Source organism: Colius striatus, chromosome 7, assembly GCF_028858725.1.
Source record: "Colius striatus isolate bColStr4 chromosome 7, bColStr4.1.hap1, whole genome shotgun sequence".
NCBI classification, from domain to species: Eukaryota; Metazoa; Chordata; class Aves; order Coliiformes; family Coliidae; genus Colius; species Colius striatus.
In genome coordinates, this window is record NC_084765.1 from 33422732 (window position 1) to 33444161 (window position 21430).

Below are 21430 nucleotides of genomic sequence, written 5' to 3' on the forward strand. Positions count from 1 at the left end.
TGTCTAGCACAAATGGCTGTGAATGTCTACCATTCCTTTCTTTCTCCTCTCCTTCCCCCCAGCCTTCTGCTGTGCTAGTCTAGTCCATGAGATAACCATGATGTCAATATGCCAGTGTAAGATTATTTTGCTGCTATCATCTGGACCGTATGATATATAATCACCAGCTCAGCACTGGTTCCAAGAGTCATCCCAGCTTTTCCATCCCCAAAGAAGTCTGGCTCCAAGCCACTCTTTGGCATCCTAGTGCAATCAGCAGAAGTCTGCTTGGCTCTTCCAGTAATTGGTGTTCTTTCACTCAGACAGCTTTTGTCCATCCTCTTCCTTTCAATTGCAATGGTAAAACTAGCATTCAGGAAGCAAATGTAATGTAGAACCCAGGAGTTCATTAGGATCCAGAATAACCTCTTATTCAGGTATCACAAAATTGTTAGACAACTTTACATCCATGAAAACTACTTTCCCCCAGCCAAAGACTTGTGTATCAGAACTGCCAGTCATGTTTCAGTACTAACTTTACTTCAGTTCTCATTTTAAATTTGTCTCCAGAGCAGTCCTGATAAGATGCACTACCACTAATTTTGAGTTCAGTCTTTGGTACTGGGGTTACAGGAGGGACAAAAATTAACTGAGCAATTTGTTGAAAGATCCAACAAGTCACAAATTGATCCAAGTTAAGGTCAGCTAAAAATCTAAAATCTGGGGGATTTTGCCAGTGCATTGAGCAAAATTTGGACCCAAGTTGAAATTCACAAAGGACAATCACCTTCAAAACTGATTTCACATGTGAGTGATAAGGTGCCAAACAGCCCCTGAAGATGAAGGGAATGATCAAACTTTGGAATACAGCTTGGATCTCACCTGAATATCAATGACCCTTTGAGCTGATGGGAGACTTTATCCCTCACACACAATTAGGTAGAGATTAGGCTGGGCTGGAAATTCCCAAAGGCAAAATACAATAAAACCATTGTACATGGGGAAGGTTGTAACCCTTTCTTTTGTTGATGAAAGAGTAGCATAGCTCTAAGGATTCATAACATTAAACAGTTGTAGGTATTGTGAAGAGACCACTATTAAATTGAATCAGACCCTAACACTATTTTGTTGTGGGCTTTTATTACTAGGAGGAACACAGAATGCAGGAAGCATCTCGAGTGTAAAAGCTCTTTCTGGGATTATGAAGGACAAGTGGTTCAGTGCAATTTATACATGCCATAAATGTTGTCAAAAGTCCAGTTGTGGCCTCTTACCAATTACTCTGCATTGCACTAACCATGAGATGAGGAGGGTAAAATGCTGGTTGTTATAAACAAACTTTAGGAGTTCCCATTATTCCACCCTGGGTTCTCCTAGGATATGATACAATTAATTTTGAGCAAGAAAACTGTAAATGTTTTTGAACTTTTCTTTAGTCATCTTCTGGAAATGTGTTTGCAATCAAATTTTACAAGTAAGAAGTGCTCAGTAGTCAGCTTTAACCACATATATCGAGATGATGTCAAGTGGCAAGGCAGGCAGCAAGATGAAGGGATTCTGAAGTGAGTTTGTGTAATGAGTAACTTTTGCAGTCTACAAAGAGAAAAAGAAAGAGGAGGCAAGTTCTCAGAACTTGTCACAGATTCTTCGCTCAGCTGTTAGTAACTAGGCAAAATCAATAAAACAGGAATGAGGGATCTTGGTTTCAGGTAAACGAGAAGAAAAATAAGCAGGCTCATGTAATATTTGCTTCTTGTTCTTGGTGAACAGCATTGAACTTTTTGCTTTTGTAGAAATTGTCAGTATCTCTATTACAGAAACAGGGAGTAGAAATTGATCTGCAAGAGTTATCCTCACCGCATAGCAAGAATGCAAAGCAAAGGGCCTCACGTGTGCTCCAGACTTTGACATCTTCCTGCTGAAACCCACAGAACACAGCAGCTAAGCAATTTGACTGTTATATGATAGATAGTCACTCTGAGACAACATCACCACTGAAAAGCAGCCTGGTTGCATTTGTCCTGGTTCTGCCAACTCGACTCAAGACCTATCTATGAATTTGTTGACCCATTTCTCCCTTGTTCTGGTGCCCACCCTGCACACCACGTATGCTATAAATCCATCGTGCGGTATGCTGCACTGCTCTTCTGTAACATGAATTTATGCTAATGGCTGTCTGCATATGCTTATATCACATATCTATATTAAACTTAATAGTCTGTTACATTGCTTCTTAACCCTGTGTCCACACATGATTAACTTTTCTGATTTCTTTCAAAACCGTTATTAACACAGTGTAGCGTTTCACTCAACATGTCACTAACTTTCCCTGCCTGATGCAGGAGTTGGGGTAATTATGCAGCCCTATATCTCTTCCAAGTAACACTGTACACAAAGAGTTACGAGTTTTTTCCAGAGATTTGGGGGACTGTATGGATGTGTGTTTGTGTACATTTGATTTGTTTGAAGATAAGTAGTGGGACAGGATGGTCCTTCAAAGGCTGCTTTTCAGTAACGTAATTGTTCAGTCAAATTTAGAGGAAAGGTCATTGATATGCTTGCATTTGTAGTGATACTCACAAAAGTCACTTGAAATTCCAAGCTACAGTTTATAATTGAGATGATATAGAATTCATTTGCAAAACTTTCTGGAGAACTACAAAGTGGTTCACACTTTGACAATGCAATGGTCCCAATCATAGATATTCTTTTAATGTAAATATTATAATAATAAAGGCTAATTTCTTAATGGCATAAGATAGCATTTTTGTTTATAGATATATAGTTTCATTCGTATAGATGTAGACTTCTCAACTTTCTGCTCAAGAGAGCACTAGTATAAATATTTAAAGACGTACTCTGAAGGGCTTTCACCCTCGGTAGACTACAATGTGAAGTAAGAGGTAAGGAAAAAATGGAAGCTAGTGGAAAAGTAGTTTCAGTTTGTACAAAGGATTTTAGAGGCTTATTAACGACAATGTTACTCACTCAGCCCAATTCTGAATTGAGAAAACTAGCTATGTTCAAAATATATGAGCTTATGAAGAGAAATCTACATCAGTTTTGCTAAGTAGAGTCTGAAGAGGCCAGCTGTAATAGCCTTTGCCAAATACATTTTGTAGGCTGTGCTCAAATAAAGCTTTCAGGTATCATGGGAAGGTAGGAAAGGCACAAACTTCTCAGTTGTTTTGAAGGAAATGACACCCATCTTGTTGCAACACACCTCTCTTGCTGAGAGAGTTGACATTTTTACACTTACTGAATGGACAAGTACATAATTTACTAGCTTATGTATAAATGTACTTCTAGCTTCTGCTGGATCAGTTCTGGCTCACAAACTTCTGCTCCAGTACTTGAACTTACTTTATCCTTTAGTCTCTGGCCAATAATTTTTATTTTTACTGGATGACAGTTCAAGTGATAGAACTATTTCTCTAGCATTATGTGTGCCTTAACTGACAGCCATGAAGCTATGAAATCATTGTAATCACAATGTAATCACTGTGCATGTTGTTTTTAGCACTCATTTATTAAACAAAGGCTCCTGCCAATGGTGTAAAGAGATAACCTAGATTGAATTGTTCAGATCATGGATTCTGGCCATCCCAAAGCTGGAAATGTATCCGTTCCAGCTCAGCACCATATTTGAATATAAACCAGTGGCAGATGAATCTATATGAGCTTTACAAAACATTGAGCTCTCTCTGGTGTAATACACATAATCACTATGAAACCGATTGGGCATCATGGGGGCAAAAATAGAGTGAAATACCAGAGTACTCTTGGGGTTGATCATATCATATAAGTGAGTAGAGAGAAGGAAAAGACTTCTGCTAGTAGAATGAAATGACTTGGCAAATCAGGGACATGTTGTAACAAGAACTTGAATAAAATAAATAGGGAGCATTTTCAGGTTGTGGGGGCTGAATGAACACAATCAATCTTACTTTGGCTGGAACTGCAGCATTCTCACCCACAGCTCCGTCTACTGAATTAAAATCTCATGGTATCTTAAGTTGAAGAGTGAGACTCAAACAAGAGATGTTCACTGAGGACTCTGAGATGTGTATAATTATATATGGCACTTCTGAGTGGAAGGTTTCAGGGAGTTACAGCTTCCCATTGGCACAAACCTATAGAGCATGTCTCACTGATGGCTTGATGTGGGCATGTCCAAGAAATCCAGCTGCCTTTCTGTTCAGGCTCTGTCTACATCCAGGCCATGGAATAAGAATAAATTAGTCATCAACCTAATGCTGTGCCATAACTTTCTGTCTCCTGTTGACACACTTTTCTCTTACCTACCAGCTCTTTATCAGTCCTCTAAGTTCTCCTTACTTTCACATTCACATTTTTCTTGTCCCTTTCAAGATGCTTTTGTCTTTCCTACTTTAGAGGAACCATGAAGGAACTATCAGAAACTTTGTTGTCATGCCACTAATCCTGTGTTTGCTCATGTTGTTACTTCACAATTTGTGAGGTTGCTCAAAGAGGTTGTGGGTGCCCTGTCCCTGGAAGTGCTCAAGACCAAGTTGTCTGGGGCTTTGAGTAATCTGGTCTAGTGAAGTGGCTTCTGCCAAAGGCAGAGTAAATGGAATGAGATGATCTTTACTGTTCCTTCCAACTCAAACCGTTCTATGATTCTATGGTTCTATGATTTCAAAGGTCCTGATTTTTTGCTTCAGGAAAAGCTTTCCTTCTGAGTTTAGGGCTTAGTAGGTAACTTCTGAGCAGAGGAGCTGTTACCAGGGCTTCTGAGTAGTTCTTCATCCAGATCATAGAATTACAGAATCGGATAGTAGACAAGTTTTGCTACTGTGTCTTAGGGAGTTAGTGTACCCTACTTTGTGTATTAACTAGTGTCCCATGGATCTTTGGTTTTTTAATTATGATTATTGCGGAAATACCTAATGTGAGCCAAGTTCACATGAGACCCTTGAATAGAAGATTTCATTAAAAACCTTTGTCTGGCTATTTATTATGCTGTTGATCCCTGGAAATGTAAGATGTCGTGTGCAAGAGTCAGACCTTCAGCTCTGTAGATTTTCTGCTAATTAAATTGCTAAGTGTGTCTGTTATTAGGAAAGCCATGAGAAATGCAACAAGGGGAGGGAGAGAAGTGCCCATCTTGTCCTTTCTCTGCAGAGCTGTGTTTGGATCACTGACCTCTGGGTCTCACAGACCGAGTGTCTGTCCCATCTTACCCAAGGAGTGAAAATAGGGACAGGCAGAGAGTGAGAGCTGGGATACACGCGTGGCCAGGAGCTCAGCTGGAGACTTTCAGGCAAAATTTGCCCTCCTTAGACACACACTTCACCCTCTCCTCCCTCAGCAGCCCCACGCATCTGACATTTCTGTCAAAAGATACCCTGTGTCGCCCCTCCTCCCTTCCCCTTCTTTCTCATCTCTCTGCCCTTTCTCCCCCCCTCTCTCTTTTTTCCCCTTATATGTGAATAGTGAGAAAATGACTGGAAACAATGTGCCAGTTTGCAGCACTTTACACTGAGGCCCTTTTCTCCTCTCCCCTGACTCGGGAATGACTGAGTTGTTTTATTGTACAAAGATTCTCAGAGAAAAGAACTTTTATTTTACCCAATAACACAAGAATGGTCAACGGGCAAACAGTTAGTGCCTTGTTCCCAGCTGCCACTCAGACTGTGATGGGGGGAATCGCTAATGGGGTCTCTATGCTGCCTCTGCCTCTTCTCCATCTCTCTGTCTAGTTTGCTTGAGCCTCAGTTGGCTGCCTGTAACGGAGGCTAAAATGCTCCTGAGATAAGCTGCTCCATTCTGTTTAATAACGCCACCTTTAGTTTTTCAGGGCAAAAGATTAAGAATTTATATCATTGAGACTTGGAAGGTAAGTTTACAGTGTACAATGCGGGAGGATGTAGTGACACAGATGTAATGACAGAACTTTTACCTTGAAAAAGTGGAATATAAGAAATAGAAGAGCTGCAGCAGAGGGGGCTCATCTCAGAGGAAAAAAAAACCAAACAAACAAAAAAAAAAACAAAAGAAAAGAAATCATTTCCACTGAAACTTTAGCTGGTGATTCATAGTTGATATCTAAATGTCAGCCTTTTACAGCTTAATCATGGCTTGATTAACCCCTCTTTTTCCTATCTGAAAGGCAGGCTGTCTAGAAGGGAAGAATAATAAAGATTGGAGGATGGGGAAGTTGAAATGTGAAGAGTGAATTAGACTTGTTTAGAAAAGAAAAGACTAGACAAGAAAAGACAAGCTGGGAAAGAAGGGTGTGAAAAAAAACCTAACGGAAAACATCATGCCATTGGCTGTCCAAGTGTTTCATATTCTCAGCAGCAAAGTATGAAGCATAGTTGTTGGAGACACTGAGAATCTGGGAAAAAAAAAGCTTCTACTTAATTTAATCCATAATTCTCAAAGCTCATCTGTCATTTAAAATCCTTCCATCTTGTTATACACAAAATCTCTGATTGTGGACACAATTTTCAGATTTTGATGAAATTAGGTACTTAAACTCAATGAGACATGAATCATCACATTTCTTTTGAACATCCCACAGTTTGGGGTCTGTTTTGATTTGTTTGATTTAGCAGGATGCCATTAGTTTTTTAATAACAATATTAGAGTCCAAAGAAGTTTTCGTGATGGAATAATATGTTTTCCTGAGAACTTCTAGTCACATATAACATAAATACATATACCTATAGCTGTGGGGCAATTTTTTCTATTACAATACTTTAATTTCACTTGCTTATAAACAATTCCTAGGCTTTTTGAGTATGCCTCTGGTTGAGGTATTCATTTTTATTATTTATGCTTTTCAGTAAATAGTTCTCAGTCATTCTGAGAGGCTGAAAGAACTTATGTTACTTGCTCAAGTTTAAGAACGTGTACCATTCATCTCGCCCTAGACATAAAAGAAATGTGAAACTTTTTTTGGATGCATCTCCCATTATGAATTTTTGTTATGTATTTGACCTTCCTTCTTTGGTAGGAAAAAAACCTTAATGTTGTTTTCCTATAGTCAAATACCCAAACACAAGATTCTGCCTCTCCTGAGGATCCCTTGGCTTCACTAACAGCCAGGTGGAGAGAGAGAAGGAGAATATCATGGAAATCTTGCCAAGAATAATAAATTACTTCTTATTATTCTATCCAATAAATAACTCTAACATATTTTACATATTAAGTAAAAAAAATAATAGTTTATTTGCATTTTCTGTAGTGAATTTTAAATATATGTACAAATAAGAATCCTAACAAGGACAGATCTGTCTGAATCTCTTTTCTAAATCCTGGAAAAGCTGAAATACTATTGCTAAGAAAATCCAGGTGCATTGGAATCAATCTTGCTCTAGGCCAGGTGAGACTCTTCTTTTATAGATGCAAGATTGTTTAAATATCTTAATCCATTTTTGAAATATAAAGTAAGTCTTCTTCAGTTTCACTAAAGCCTCATATGCTCTGTGCTTCAGAAGGTTTATTTTCATTAGCGTTTTAGGTGCCAAGTACGAAACGTTGCATTTACCTTTCATCCCATTTAATCTCATTCTTCCTCTTAGTATGGGTAGGAAATATTCATTTTTGAAATTGGATAGATATAGGCTGGTATCTTTGAATTCAAAGGTATCTATCTGCTAAGCAAAATAAAGGCTTTACTCTTTAGATAGCCTGTATCTAGCTGTATTGATTCTGCTGCATTTTTCTTGGCAGTGAAGAAAAGGGAAATAGATTTTATAGTACTCATGTCAGAATTTCTGAGGTGGGATCCCCACTTTCAGTGAAAATTTTCCACAGATTGTATTTATTGTCAGGATTCTGTGGAGGTTTCAGGAAGGTCTTAGAGAAGGACTAGGCAAACTTCAGATCAACATCTATAGTCACATTGCCAAAATTCCCAGATTGATGGACCAGTGTATAAACTCGGTTGTGTTTGCCCACAATGCAGATGACTGGCTCTGGATCAAAGGCACAGTTCAGACATAGAGAATTTGGTTTCTTCACATCACTCATTTCAGGGATGAAGATTTGTGGGAACAAATTAATTTTATCCTAGTCTATATGGAAGAATAAAAGGAATGGCAACAGCTCTGTGTGTATAGAGCTACTGAAGCCTGTGGAACCCCCAAATTAAATGCAAATCTTGATGCTTTGCTCATTAATTTATCCAGGTAAATGTTGTACATTGGCTTAGTCTCTCTCCCTTTCTTGCTCATGCTTGTGATAGTTTCCACAGTGAGTGTGGTCTTAGTTAACTGTTGCTCAGGTTATAACTCAGAGAAGCAATTCAGGCTGTGAGAGCAACATTTCAATTAAACGAATAATCAAATTCAAAATGTTATTTGAATAATCTGAGTTCTTAAATTAAGCAAGCACTTTTTTCCAAGTGGTCTATAAATTACATTTTCCGCTACATTGGCAGTAAACGGGTAATTAATATCTCAACTTTTCCTTCTTAATGTTGATTTAAGAAAAATAAAATAAGCTTAAAACATAAATGAGTTTTGCTACCATAGCTCAAACATTACTGCCCCTGCTCTTTTAGCTGCATAGCTCTGCTATCTTTCTCTTTCCTATAGCTGGACAGATGTGAAGGTATACACACCCTTCTGTTTAATTTAAATAGAGGAATTCTAGAACTAAAGGGACTACAACTAAGTCTTAGGGTTTTTTTTTTTTTTTTCTGTTGATTTCAGGGAAAATGCACCTTCCTTTTCAAAATTTACCTAACATCAAATCAACATAAATTTGACTGTTTTTCTGATAGAATAATTGTGCCCAAGATAAACAGCAATCAAAATATTCATTGTCATAAACACAGAGAATGTATTTTAAAAAGTCTCATCCAACTTCAGAAAGGTTTTGTGAAAATGGCCTTTATTTATTTTGCCAAACTAAAGAAAAGTAATTCAAAAAGGTAATCTAGGATGAATTGTTAATGTTTCTCAACCAGAAAGTATTAAGTGGACCACTGGGTGACATAAAGTAGGGGTCACCAGTGACAAAATACATACACAATTTAATCAGTTAACCCCTGCTGTGAGTATCATGTTATAAGAAAGACATTTGCTCATAGTGTGAAGGTTAAACACTTACTGTTTCCTTTCTAGGGTTAAATGTAATGAAATTTCCCCTAAGTGACAGCAAGGTACATAAAAGATAGCAAGGGAGACAAAGACAGGGGAAAAAAAATAGAGACACTATGTTTACAAAACTGCACTTGGTAAGAAAATTCAGGGGAAAAAAACTATGACACAAGGATTTCTATTTTTCACTTTTATTTAACCAATCACTTTTCTGCAAAATGTATATCGAGCACCTACCTGAAATGGCTTCAAAAAACAGATATGTTTTCTGTAAGTTGTAAGGAGTGCATAGGAGGCTAACGATAGCCATTCATTATTCGTTTATTTCATTTGTTCCATCCTTCCATCTTTTTAGTAAACTAATTTGATTTACAAGAATTGTTAAAAAAACTATTCAAAACCTATTAAATTCTGAAATTCTTTCCCTCTCAGACTCTATTTCCCCAGAGCCTGAGCCTATTTTCCCCAGAGTTACAAGCTAAGCCAGGAAGATGGTGTGAGACTGGAGAGGGGCAACAAAATTTGCATTTTTGGTTAATTCAGAGCTTGAGAGACAAAGGATGGCAGAAAGTGAACCAACACAACTGAAAGAGAATTCACAATCGACAAGCAGCCTTAGCACATAGTCAGCAGTACAGAGCACTTACATGGCCCAAGTAGATATTTAAAATCAGACTTTCATATAACAGTGCATTTTCATAAAATCATAGCTCATCTAGACAGACTCAGCTCTCGTATTTGTTCCATGACTGCTTTAAATAGGCCTGAATTCAGTATGGTTGCCCCACTACATCCCGCAGGGTACTGGAGGTCGGAATCTGCAAAGACCTTGGCCACAGTGATACTTTAAACCTCTTCATCATCCTCTTTAAGTCCTCTGTGCTTCCAGTTGACACGCATCTCTATCCCTTATGGATCTTATGGAATATCCAAGACTATTTAATTAGATGATTTTCTACCTGCCTCATCAGCTTAAGAGACATTAAGCAGGAATGGGTTTTTTTCTGTTATTTGGGAATATGAATACTTGATCAGAAATAAAAGCTCCATCTTTTCCTACTGGTCAGAACTGGTAGTTAGTTAATTATTCAACAGGCTCTGGTGTTGCTGCCAAACCCACACTTTCTTCTCAGAGAATAACAGACAAGCTTGTTAGAGCAGCTTTCTTTGGACTGTCACTTTAGTGTTGATATGGGTTTTACTGAGATGCCAGCACTTTAATTTTAGGTTATTCTTGTATTCTCTTATTTCTATCATTAAAAAAGTACTACTTTCCCTGCATATTTGTGCTGGCAAGCTAAATTATAGTAACACTGCCTTTGTTATATCATGCCATTCTTTTGCAGAAATGATATGCATGACTTACTGTCTTTGCAGAATTTTAGAATTAATCTGTACCTCCTTCCTGGTACCGTATGTTGCTGTTTTCCACCAGTATGGAAATGCAGGTAATCTTATGCCCTTACCGTGACACGGGCAAGTGCTTTACAAAAAAAGCATCTTTGACAGTTATCTTTTATACTTTAACATGACCAAAGAGTTTAGGCTCTTAACCACTAGGCCTTGTACTACTCTGGGATCGGACAAAAGGCAGAAGTCTTGTGATAGTAGTATCCATTTATGAGTTTGCATTATCATTTCATAAGGCAAAACAGAAGGTGATATAAGCCCACTGCCATTCCTTAGTTTTTGACGGAACATATTCATCAAAAAAAGCATGCAGTCCCTTGAGCTTGCAGCCATATGCTACAGGAAAATGTCACCAGTTAAAGATGTATTCATTTGCTGTTTTGAAAACTCTGTTTGATATTCATGCATTCCAAGTGTTTTGACCTAGATTTCTGTAGAGGCATTAGATCCAGTACTGAACAGGAAGCTAGACAGCTGTTGCTTGTGTAGTCAAAGGAAGAATTTAAAGTAAGGGGGGAAAAAAAAAAGAATAAAAAAATGAAAACATTTATTAATGCATGCCAACATTTTGCACAGCCAATATGTTTAATACTAGATTAACTAATATAAGCATATGGAGACGCATTTGTTGCAAAGCTTTAAAGAAAAGAACAAAGAAAAAAGTTGGAAGTACCGAAAGTTCACATAGAACAGAATTTGCACTTTCTCCTGTAAATGAAAGCCTGGTGAAATGGCAACATACTTTAATTATAAGCTACTTGGTAATGTCACAACATTTAAGTTTGAGGGCTATATTGTAGTACAAACCTCTCAGCGTATGCCTTGCCTAATCCAGAAACCTACAGGTAATAAAAAAATCTTACAGAGTTCTGGAGCCTTTGCAGTCTGTTTTTCCCTGAAGTTGTATAAACTGTTTGCTTGTTGTAATTGTAGATTCCTTTCTAGTAAATCCAGATACAAAACAGATATAATGTAAACATACAGATCTAGTTATTAAATACTGGCATTCGTTCCGCAGCTACAGTAAAGATGCTGCATTTTGCTCTTACTGGGTTTATACAAATATAGCTTGTCTGATGTTCACAGGTCCTTTGCTACTTGAACAATAACTGTAAATAACATCAGAAATAAATTTTGTCTTGGTTTGATAGGACCTTATGAGTGGACTCATGTAATCCAGCCTTAGCCAACCAAAAGCTAGATGGCAAAGTGACTTGTCCAGGTTGTTTCTCCATACGTCTTCATATCATCTGATGCAGATATCTTTCTTGGGCTGGGATGGGTAGTCCTGGAAAGGAGTCTGGTTTTTCTTCTGTTGGATGTCAAGGGGATTTGGCTGATTTTTCTAGATCAGGTACCAAACTTTAAGACAACTACAGACAGACAGTCCTCCTTAATGGTAATGAACGTGACCAATTCATTTTTTAGTATTTGTGGAAAAACTTTTAAACTAGCAAGTTCAAGCAGTAATCTGTTACCAAATTCAACATTTCCTGTTAATGGATTTATAGTGAGTCAATCCAAAAATAGAGGGAAAGGTGCAAACATCTTCGCTCCTTGAAAATGGTTTTCATTTTTGCAGTGAAAAATATGAAGATGGATTTTTTTCCCAATAGTTCTTTTCCTAAGTGTTTATCAAATAGTTTATGCAAACACATTTCACCTTATGGTTTATTTATAAACAGTTCAATTTCATTCTCCACAAAGGTGCGGAATTGGTTACCCAAGCCATGTGCTGGTTATTTATTTATTTACTTACTTATTTATGACTAGGTGAATGAAACTTTTTAAACAAGGGAAAAATGAATGAAGAATAGTGAAGAAATGATGCTTCATCCAAGAATGAATAAATCAATAGATCTAAATGTCATGAAACTGAATTCTCCAGTATCTTCATGAATAGTCAGTCTGTCAGGGTACTCGTAAAGGCCTGTTGACAACTAGAAACCTGCATATTCAGTGATGTGGCTGGAATATACACACACACACACAAATACATGTAGGAACACAGTGTCGACTGATGTCTTATATAAATGTCCAGCCCTTCTGTTCAGATATACTATACGTGCTGTGAGCAGACACCTACATAGATAGATAGGTGTGCAGCAACAATTCTTCCGCCTAAATCACACTATTTACACTTGATATACAAGACCTTCAAATGTAAAGTCAAATCTCAGGAATATAACGAGGTTTGACTTTTTAATTCAATCCTCCTGTGATGCAGGCCTATACCATTGGAAGTGATCATAGAATTATAGAATAGTAGGGGTTGGAAGGGACCTTCAGAGTCCAACCCCCTCCTGCAGAAGCAGGGTCACCTAGATCAGGTTGCATAGGAACATGTCCAGGTGGGTCTTGAAGACCTCCAAGGAAGAAGACTCCACAACTCCTCTGGACAGCCTGTTCCACTACTCTGTCACCCTCACAGTGAAATAGTTTTTTCTTATGTTTAAGTGGAACTTTTTGTGCTCCAGCTTCATCCCATTACCCCTTGTCCTGTTACTAGCTACTAAAGTGATGCTCTGCAGGTGACTCCTTGTGCTCTCAGAAGACAGTTAGGGAGACTGGCTTTTTGGGACCAAAAGTCATCAAATATAATCCCACAGGCATGGCAGAAACACGATGCTACAAATCCAGGAAACAGAGCAATACTTAATGAAGACAATTAAGAAGGACCACGGAAAGATCGTGGCTTTGAGGCGAGAGTTCAAGCAGTGATGAGAAAGGCCTTTGTTGGTTGAGGCTGTAGGAGTTCGTAACCAGATTAAAAAGAGCAAGAAAAGTCATAAACACTGATTTTCCTGTGACTTACGAAAAACGACTACAACTGTCTTACTTGTTGCTAAAGGAATTTGGTTTGTTAAGTACATCTATCTGAATGAATCACTGAACTTTTTGTCATCTATGTAACATCTCTTTGCCTGACCCTGGTTTCTGCAGAGCTAATCATGCAAATGTGTTTCACATAATTCTGTTCAGTAGTGACTACTGTTGAAGGTGAAGTTTGGTATGTTTGATACTTTCCCAAATCAGTCAACAAAATTAGAGGTCTTTCTAAGCCTAGTTGATCACTGGGCTTGGTTGGGTGAACAACAGAAACGTTTGGTTAGTCTGACAGCTAGTTAGCTTTGACACCCACTCAACTGTCCATAAATTTATTTATGCCTGGATCATCTGGGAACAGGACCAGGTTGAAGCTTGAGCTCATTTGTCTGGTAACAAGATGTTTCGATCCCTCCACCCTTGCTTTTCCAGTCACAAGACACTTTGCATCTTAAACTGACACATTTTCAATTTTTATAGTCTACTTTTGCAAAAATCTTCCCATATGGTTGAAGTTAAAATTCACAGAGGCTATAGATAGCTGGATCAGTCTTTATATTAATCCAAATGTGCTGGCAAAGTTAGGAAACACTAGATCTGTATGACACAACATGAACTAATAATGATTTAGTTCTTTGGTAATAGCATACCTGACACAAAATATCTTGTTATCCAGCCTGAACCACTTAGGAATCAGCAGTAGCACGCTGTACTATAGCCAGTTTGAACAGATGGATTTAGAACTGGAGAGTCAAATATATCCCTTTTTGGAATTTGTCTGCCTAATTTACTCATGTTGCTGTTGCAGAGATACCAAGATAGCTGATGATGCTGCTCTGCACTGTATTTACTCGGCTGATCGCCATGCAGAAATGTGATTCATAGACTCATAGGAATTGCAGATGGAAGAGCCATATTAGATCATTCAATACATCTCCTTGCTGATGCAGAATTGCTCACTACAGCTATAGTACATTTTCCAGTGTTTTGTCTGGGCTAGTTGTAAAAGTCCCCTGACATGGGACTTCCACTGCTTCCCTTGGGAAACTACAGTTCATCTTTCAAAATTGGCACTGTCAGAGACAGGCTAGAGAACTAGCAGGACCATTGACCTGTACTCAACTGGGAATTCTTCTCTTCCTAATCACTAGGTGACCCTGTGTGAAGACACTGCACCATTAAAATCACATGGTGCTTGTGGACATATCACAGATTTACAGTAATGGAAGTTATTTCTTCTCATTTTTAGGACACATGTTGCATTTTCAAACCGACCAACTTCTGTTTTATTGCAATCCTTCTGGTGCTTCTCTAGTCCCTAATACAGTCTAAGCAAAGACCCCTGACACTTAAAAAACACATCCAAACAATCTCAGCAATTCTCTGAATCCTCGAATTTCTGATGGAAAACAGGTTACATATTCTCACAGAGTCCTGGCCCTTTCTCAGGGCCAGTCTTTTCCCTCCTACCAATAATATTCTCTTTCTGTAGGATTTTGATTACTTGTTTACTGCTACAGTAGCCTTTATTTTATTCCCTAAGTTTAATAAAAGGAATCTTCATTTTTCTCCTTGTTCAGAAGAAGTATGGCCAAGGAGGTGGGAACTACTGTCAATCAATACCAATAAACAATTTCAAAAAATGTCAGCAAACCAAAAAATAAGAAGGAAAAGGAGGGAAAAAAAGGAAACAAATGAAAACCAACAGGCTTGACAGAATGACACTTAAAAATCTGAGTACACTGTAAACATTTAAACAATCAAAGGAAATATTTAAAAGTTGAATTGTTTTGGGCTTCTTTTGAACAGAATACTTAATTTGTCTGACTTCTTTTCATAAGAAAAAAAAAAAAGTGACAAAGCTCAGGAAGTCCATTCTCTTTATCTATATCTATACTGGCTTTTCATTCACCAGTTCTCTTAAATGGGACTCTGTCACCATCCTCCCATCCTTCCTGATCACTTACTTTTATTATGACTCTTACCAAAACAAGGCAGGCCAATGTGAAAAGATTTCACTGGGATCAGAGTACTGTGGTACTGGAGCAGTTCGGGAGCAATTAGGAAACAGAGACTAGAGAATGAAAACTAGAAAAATGATGATCAATTCAAATTTATACAATATAAAATATATAGGTTCATTTTGGCTGCCTATGGTTTTTCCCTATGTTTTGAGTCAGAATTGGATATATCAAATACCAGGCAAAAGGACAGTTATGTCATTAATTCTAGCCCATCTGGAAGCAATAACAACAGTCAATCACAGAGTAAATCCTTATCTGATGAGATTTCCAGCCCAATTTTTTTAGACATGAGAGGTTCAGATGGTTCAGATAAGGTTTGGCAGCTGAATTGGTATTTGTCCCAAGCAACTCTCCAGAGGTTCACCAGTCACTAGTAATAAATGAAAGTCTTTATAAGGTGATGGTTATTTTGTGGTCAACATGAGATAAATTGGTGATGCCAGCCCAGGTCCTAGGAGACATCTGTCTACATCCAAATGCCATCACTAGCTTGCTAGACATCTCTGCAAAAGCACTGGTACCTGAAGTTTTTAATGAGCCTTCCTCCAAAGCAGGGTGACTTTTGTTTTTTTCCCTGAGATAGAGTGGGAACCCAACTGTTTTAAAGAGCAGTAGATCTAGCACATTCAGTCGATGGTGCAAATGTCTCTTTGAAGGAGACTTCAGTAGAGAAAACAAGCTACTTGGGATGCAATACACACCGTGAGATCCATATCCATTCCATCTCTTTCCCATTAGCATGTTTGTATGTTATGCCAGGTGTTCTCATTAGCCATATGTATAAATATTTGTCTAACTTTTTTTTTAATCATTCTGGTACTGTATGTATAGGAAGAAATGGAGACAATCTGTGTGTGAAAATCAATTTCCTTTTGGTAGCTGGGGCCTTTTTAACATCCCACTGCAACTGGCTGCTATTTCAGAGCCACTTTTCCAACTACTAGGAACCAAATTAAGAAAAGAGAAAAGATATGGATGAGATATTGACCTTCCACATGTCATACATTTTACCAATAAGTATTAATGACAAAGACACTAAGGAGTGTAATCTCCCATCAATGAATCAATACAAATCCCATTAACACTCAATGAGGGGATTAGATAGCCTTCAAGATTTTCACAGTTGCTCTTTGTACAGAACTCCCCCTAAAGGCTCTGGAAGTCCTTTTTACCTCAGGACCATCAGTATATTATGATTTTATTTAAATGAGCTTTTAAGAGGCAAGGAGGCTCAGCAGATGAACACACCTAACAAATTCCAAGTCTGGTCCAAAGGAAAGTCAAATACTTATTTGTTGTGCATCAATTCTGCTAAAATCTAGAAACTGAGAAATCTGTAACATCAACTGTTCTGTTTGTCAGCAAGATCAGTTAAAACCAGAGACATTTAAACACTGAGATTCAAACTTCCTGGAAATTACAGGCTGGCAGATTTTAGTCGACTGTCTCTCTTCCTCCTCACTTCTCTATTTTAACTTGTCCTACAGTTTCAGAAGTGATACCAAATATCCACCCTTGACCTCTTCCCTGGTAGACCTACAATCATCTGCAATAGTGATTTAACTCACAGTCCCTGTACTGTGCAATTTATGCTTCTGCTGAAGCCAAAACCTGGAGCTAAACTTCATGGGAACTTAGAAGCAGCTTCAGGACACATTTAGCCCGCTGAACATAGCCAAGGACAAATTAGTTAAAGAAAGCTCTGATGTTAGTCAGGTGTGAGTTAACCATTAGACCTATTGGGCAACTTTATCAAGTTCTTGAAATGCTTTTGAAAGCAACATTGTGGTGGGAATAAGAGGAAAATCGTTTACATATATCTAAATCCTCTGGGCAAAATTTTCATACCAAACAGTCCTAATTTAGGCTGATAAATCAGCAAGGAAAAAAAACCCAAAGAAAACAGTTTCAGAGTTGCATGTGTTGTTTTGGAGGGTTTTTTTGCTGTTTTTTTTCCTCTCAAGTACCTTGTGGGGAAACGTTCAAAGCCTCTGAGAGTAATTTGTACTGAATATTAATTTGAGGGGGGAGATTGGATGTCTCTTTACTCTTCTGAAAGTCTTTCAATACATCTACAACAAATTTAGGTACTACAGTATAAGTGAATTGCATAAAATTCTCTTCCTTAATCTTATATTTCCCTTTCTTCCTCCAATCTCCTGTACTTAAGTCTTTCTGAAAGTATGAAAAAAACCTGCCTATAGTTCCATTCCTCATTCTCTGTTTTAGCAATTAGATGTGCTGTCTGTGTTACCAGTATCATGGGAAGACAACTGGGCTGTGTGCCTCCTTCCTGGTTGCCTCTGAATTGCTTCAGTCTGCAAAGAAAACATTGTGGGACTTTGTTCAGAACAGTAAGAAACTAAATATTTATCTTCCCTCTTATAATTTATGCAGCATGGGATTAATATAGAAAGTACCAAGATTGAAAGGTCAAGTGAGCTTCCAAACAGTGTTTCACAGTGATATATCATTGCACTTTTACCATGGCCTGCTTTCTAGAAGATGAAGCACCAGTAACAATGATGCACCTAAAGAAATAATCTTAACAATGCAATGGCCTGATTTTCTGTTATGTATTTATAAGTTTCATTTACATTTCCTGTAGGGATCATTATCTCTGCTGGAAATTTTAAATTGGTGTTACTGCCAAAAGAGTCTACATTTGTGGTTATTCTCTAATTGTTTGCAGGCACCTGCCGATGTTTTAATTATTCAATGGACTGGCTATGGCATGGAGATAGCATAGGTACTGGATTTCCTGGTGTTGGACCAAGTCAGTACAGCCCACATCCACACTGCCCATCTGGAGCAGACTGGGAAGTAAAATATCTAGTTGAGAACACCTGTGTTTCTTCTCAGCATGGAGGTCATAGAGTAACAAAATGACATCAGCCTTTCAGATGACAGACCTGTTGAATGGGCAACTTCTCTTCCTCCAAGCTGCTGAGGTCACAGTTCTCATATTTATGCACAAGGAACTTTTCTAGTCCCTGAGATTTCAATAATACTTAAAACATTCCCTTTTCTCTCTGCGTGGCCACTGTAGAAGTCACTCGAGGTAAGGCTAATGCAAGCCAGCAGGCTGTAACCTCAAGAAAGGGCTGTGTGTCTGGTAACTACACCCATCATTAGTTTTAAGTTAGTTGAATGGGATAAAATCACTTCTTACTATTTCCTGTGTGCATCTGCTCGATACATACACATAATACATTTAATTGTACTCTTCTTCTGAAGCTGGAAAAGACCTGTGCATAAGGTTGCATCCCGTGTCAGTGTAACATACCAGTTTCTACTCAGAAGATATTTTAAGTGCTTTGCTAAAGTTGAATGACCCAGTCTGCTAGTGGATATGATGGGCTTTCCACCTCTTGAAGTCTTCAGATCAGGAGTGGATGCCTTTCTGAAAGATATCGTTTAGCTGAAAATGATTTATTAGGCTCACTACAGTGGGAAATGGGTGAAATACTAAGAGTGGAATTACAGAGCAGCTTAGCATAGGTGACCTGATGACCCTTTCTGGCTTTAAAAATCTAAGAGCTTAGCCAAGGATCCAAGAAGTGAATACAGCTTTTTTATTGGCATGATGTAAACAAGTTTATGTGGATGTCTGTGTGAACCAGGACACAGCGAGGTTTTGCTAGGTCAAATTTATTGCACTTTAGAGCACAAGTACAGTTCTTCACAAGGATGGTATCCAGAAAAGAGTAATTAATAATTAAAAAAATCATAGGTAAGAGCTAAATAAAGCTGTAGCATTGTTTTCCCTTAAATGTCATCTCCTTTGGAAGAAAAAGAGGACTGGAAAATTATAGGTGTCTGGCCAAAAAAAGGGAGGAGACATGGAGCAGGAGGAATATCAGCCATTAAAACCTTCTGGTTTGCAGATAAGAGAGGAATGAAAGACTTCCTGCACACAGTACAGAGGTCTCAGAGGGCCAGGGGGGCCATGACTGACTGGGAAATGCCCAGCACTGTATATAGAAACCCTCACAAAGAAACTGCTCCTGCCCAGCACAAAAGTCAAGAAAAGTGATGTGATGAGGGGGGAGCTGGGGAGGGGTGATGCTCCTGACCCCTCTGCGGCCCGTCTGACCTGACAGATTTAACATGTCCAGCAGTCACATCAAAAACACCCTCAGCCTTTAGATGAATGAGCTGTTTGTTTTTCTTCCCGATGGCTTGATAAGAGGTCACAGGATGTGTTCGATTTATTATTTTTTTCTCTCATTCCTTTTTATATATATACATATATATATATATAATGAAACAATAGGTTAAGAGAGAAAAGCCCCAGCCCAGTCCCAATAGGTCTCTCCATCCCCCGTGCTGCTTCATTTCCTGCCTTTTTGAAGCAGACATCCCCCTTTTGTTTTCCTCCAGCCCGGCCAGCGCGTGTCTGTGCGGCGGCCACTGAACAAATAGGTTTTGGCCACCGTCACCTCCTCGCCCCCGCCTGCCCGCCCGCCGCCGCTTGCTTACGGCTGGCGGCTTCCTGAGGCCTGACAGCCGCTGTCGACCCTCTGCCGGCCTCGCAGGAAGAGATGGAGGGGCCTGCGCCCGCCCGGGAGGAAGCGACGGGAAATCCCTGCAGCTTCCCGATTGCACTCCCGTGGCCGGTGGGACGCGGCCGGGGCATGCGGGCGTACGGCGAGGGAGCCTTCCTGTTGGCCCGTCCATCGTTCTCCCCCTTGATGCTGGAAATTCGTGGTGTGCCGGCTCCCACACGCATGCCGGGGGAAGTGCTGGGAGCTGGAGATAAGCCCTCCCGCCTCTCCGGCTGCCACCAGCTTCTGTCGCCTCAGTGAAAGTGGGAAACAAAGTCAAGACACCCAGGAGACATCCCCTGCTCTTCCAGGACCTCTCTTACCTGCAAAGGGACACTCAGTATCTCCAGCCCTGGTTTATGGGGAGGACAGTGGCCAAGCAGCTCGCTGGAGCGGGGCAAGTGAGTATGCCAGGAACCTCCATCCTCCAGGGAGATGGATGGAGGAAGGTTGCCCAAGGCTGGACTCAGTTCACTCACCTTCCCAGTCCATCAGCCTGTCCTAAAACTGTGGTGCAAGTGGGTTTTTCCAGGTATATATGAAAGCTATGTGTTTCTGGGGGCCTGATCCCTGGTCTCCTCAGAGGAAATATGTCCTTAATCAGAATAAACAGGGCTGAAATTCAAAACCACTGGCTTCTTTAAAAGTCCATACACACCCTGTCTGTGCCCCACAGGAGCTGAGTGTTCCCTTTTAGCTGGAGCAGCCCAGAAGAAGGATGATGGTATATGGAAGTTTGGGCAGCCTTCAGGCCCTGGATATCTGTTTCCAGGAAGGACAAGGAGCAGCATCTTCAGGGATGAGCTACTCCTGCTTGGACCTTCCCAGGTGACTACAATGGTTTGCAGCCATACTGAAACTCTACAGTTTGCAGGAGAAGAATGTGATTTGTAAATCTATTCCATAGCAGCCCAACTTGACCTAAAATTATGAAAACTGAAAAAAAAAAAATTGAATTCTCAAACAATTCATTAAGATTCTCATTTTTCAAACTTTCACTTGATGATCTCTCTTCATAATCCCCTTCATAACAGGTGGCCTTTTCTTTTGCAGAGAGGCTCATCCATGGGCAATGTAGGAGTTAAAAACACATTCATATAGGCAAATTTGAAGACTAAAATAAAATTGTCTTCCTGAGGTCATTGTCTCTGTAGACCAAAGTGAGGGAGGAAGTGCATGAATGTGATGCTGATTAAGATACCACATGCTGGGCAGGTATCAGTTTAAACACTTTAGACTGTTACCTGCTCAGCAGGGGAGACCTGAATCTGCATTTGATGATTAGGCCATATTTATGTCTCAGCTCAGCAAGTCTCTATACATTGGTCTGATGAGCAGAGTGTATAAAACTCACACCACTGTCTCCATATTAATCAGAGTGTGAAAAAAGGTTACACAGGTACATCAGGCTTTTAAATATGTGGGTATCCAGGGCCCATTTACCTCTGTCTGTGTTACGGGTAGATGACAATACACCCACTGCCTCCTTCCAAACTTTGGATGAATCACATCCAATTAATACGTGTTCAATAGCACAGGGAGAAAAACCGATAGAGTACTGCCTGAAGAA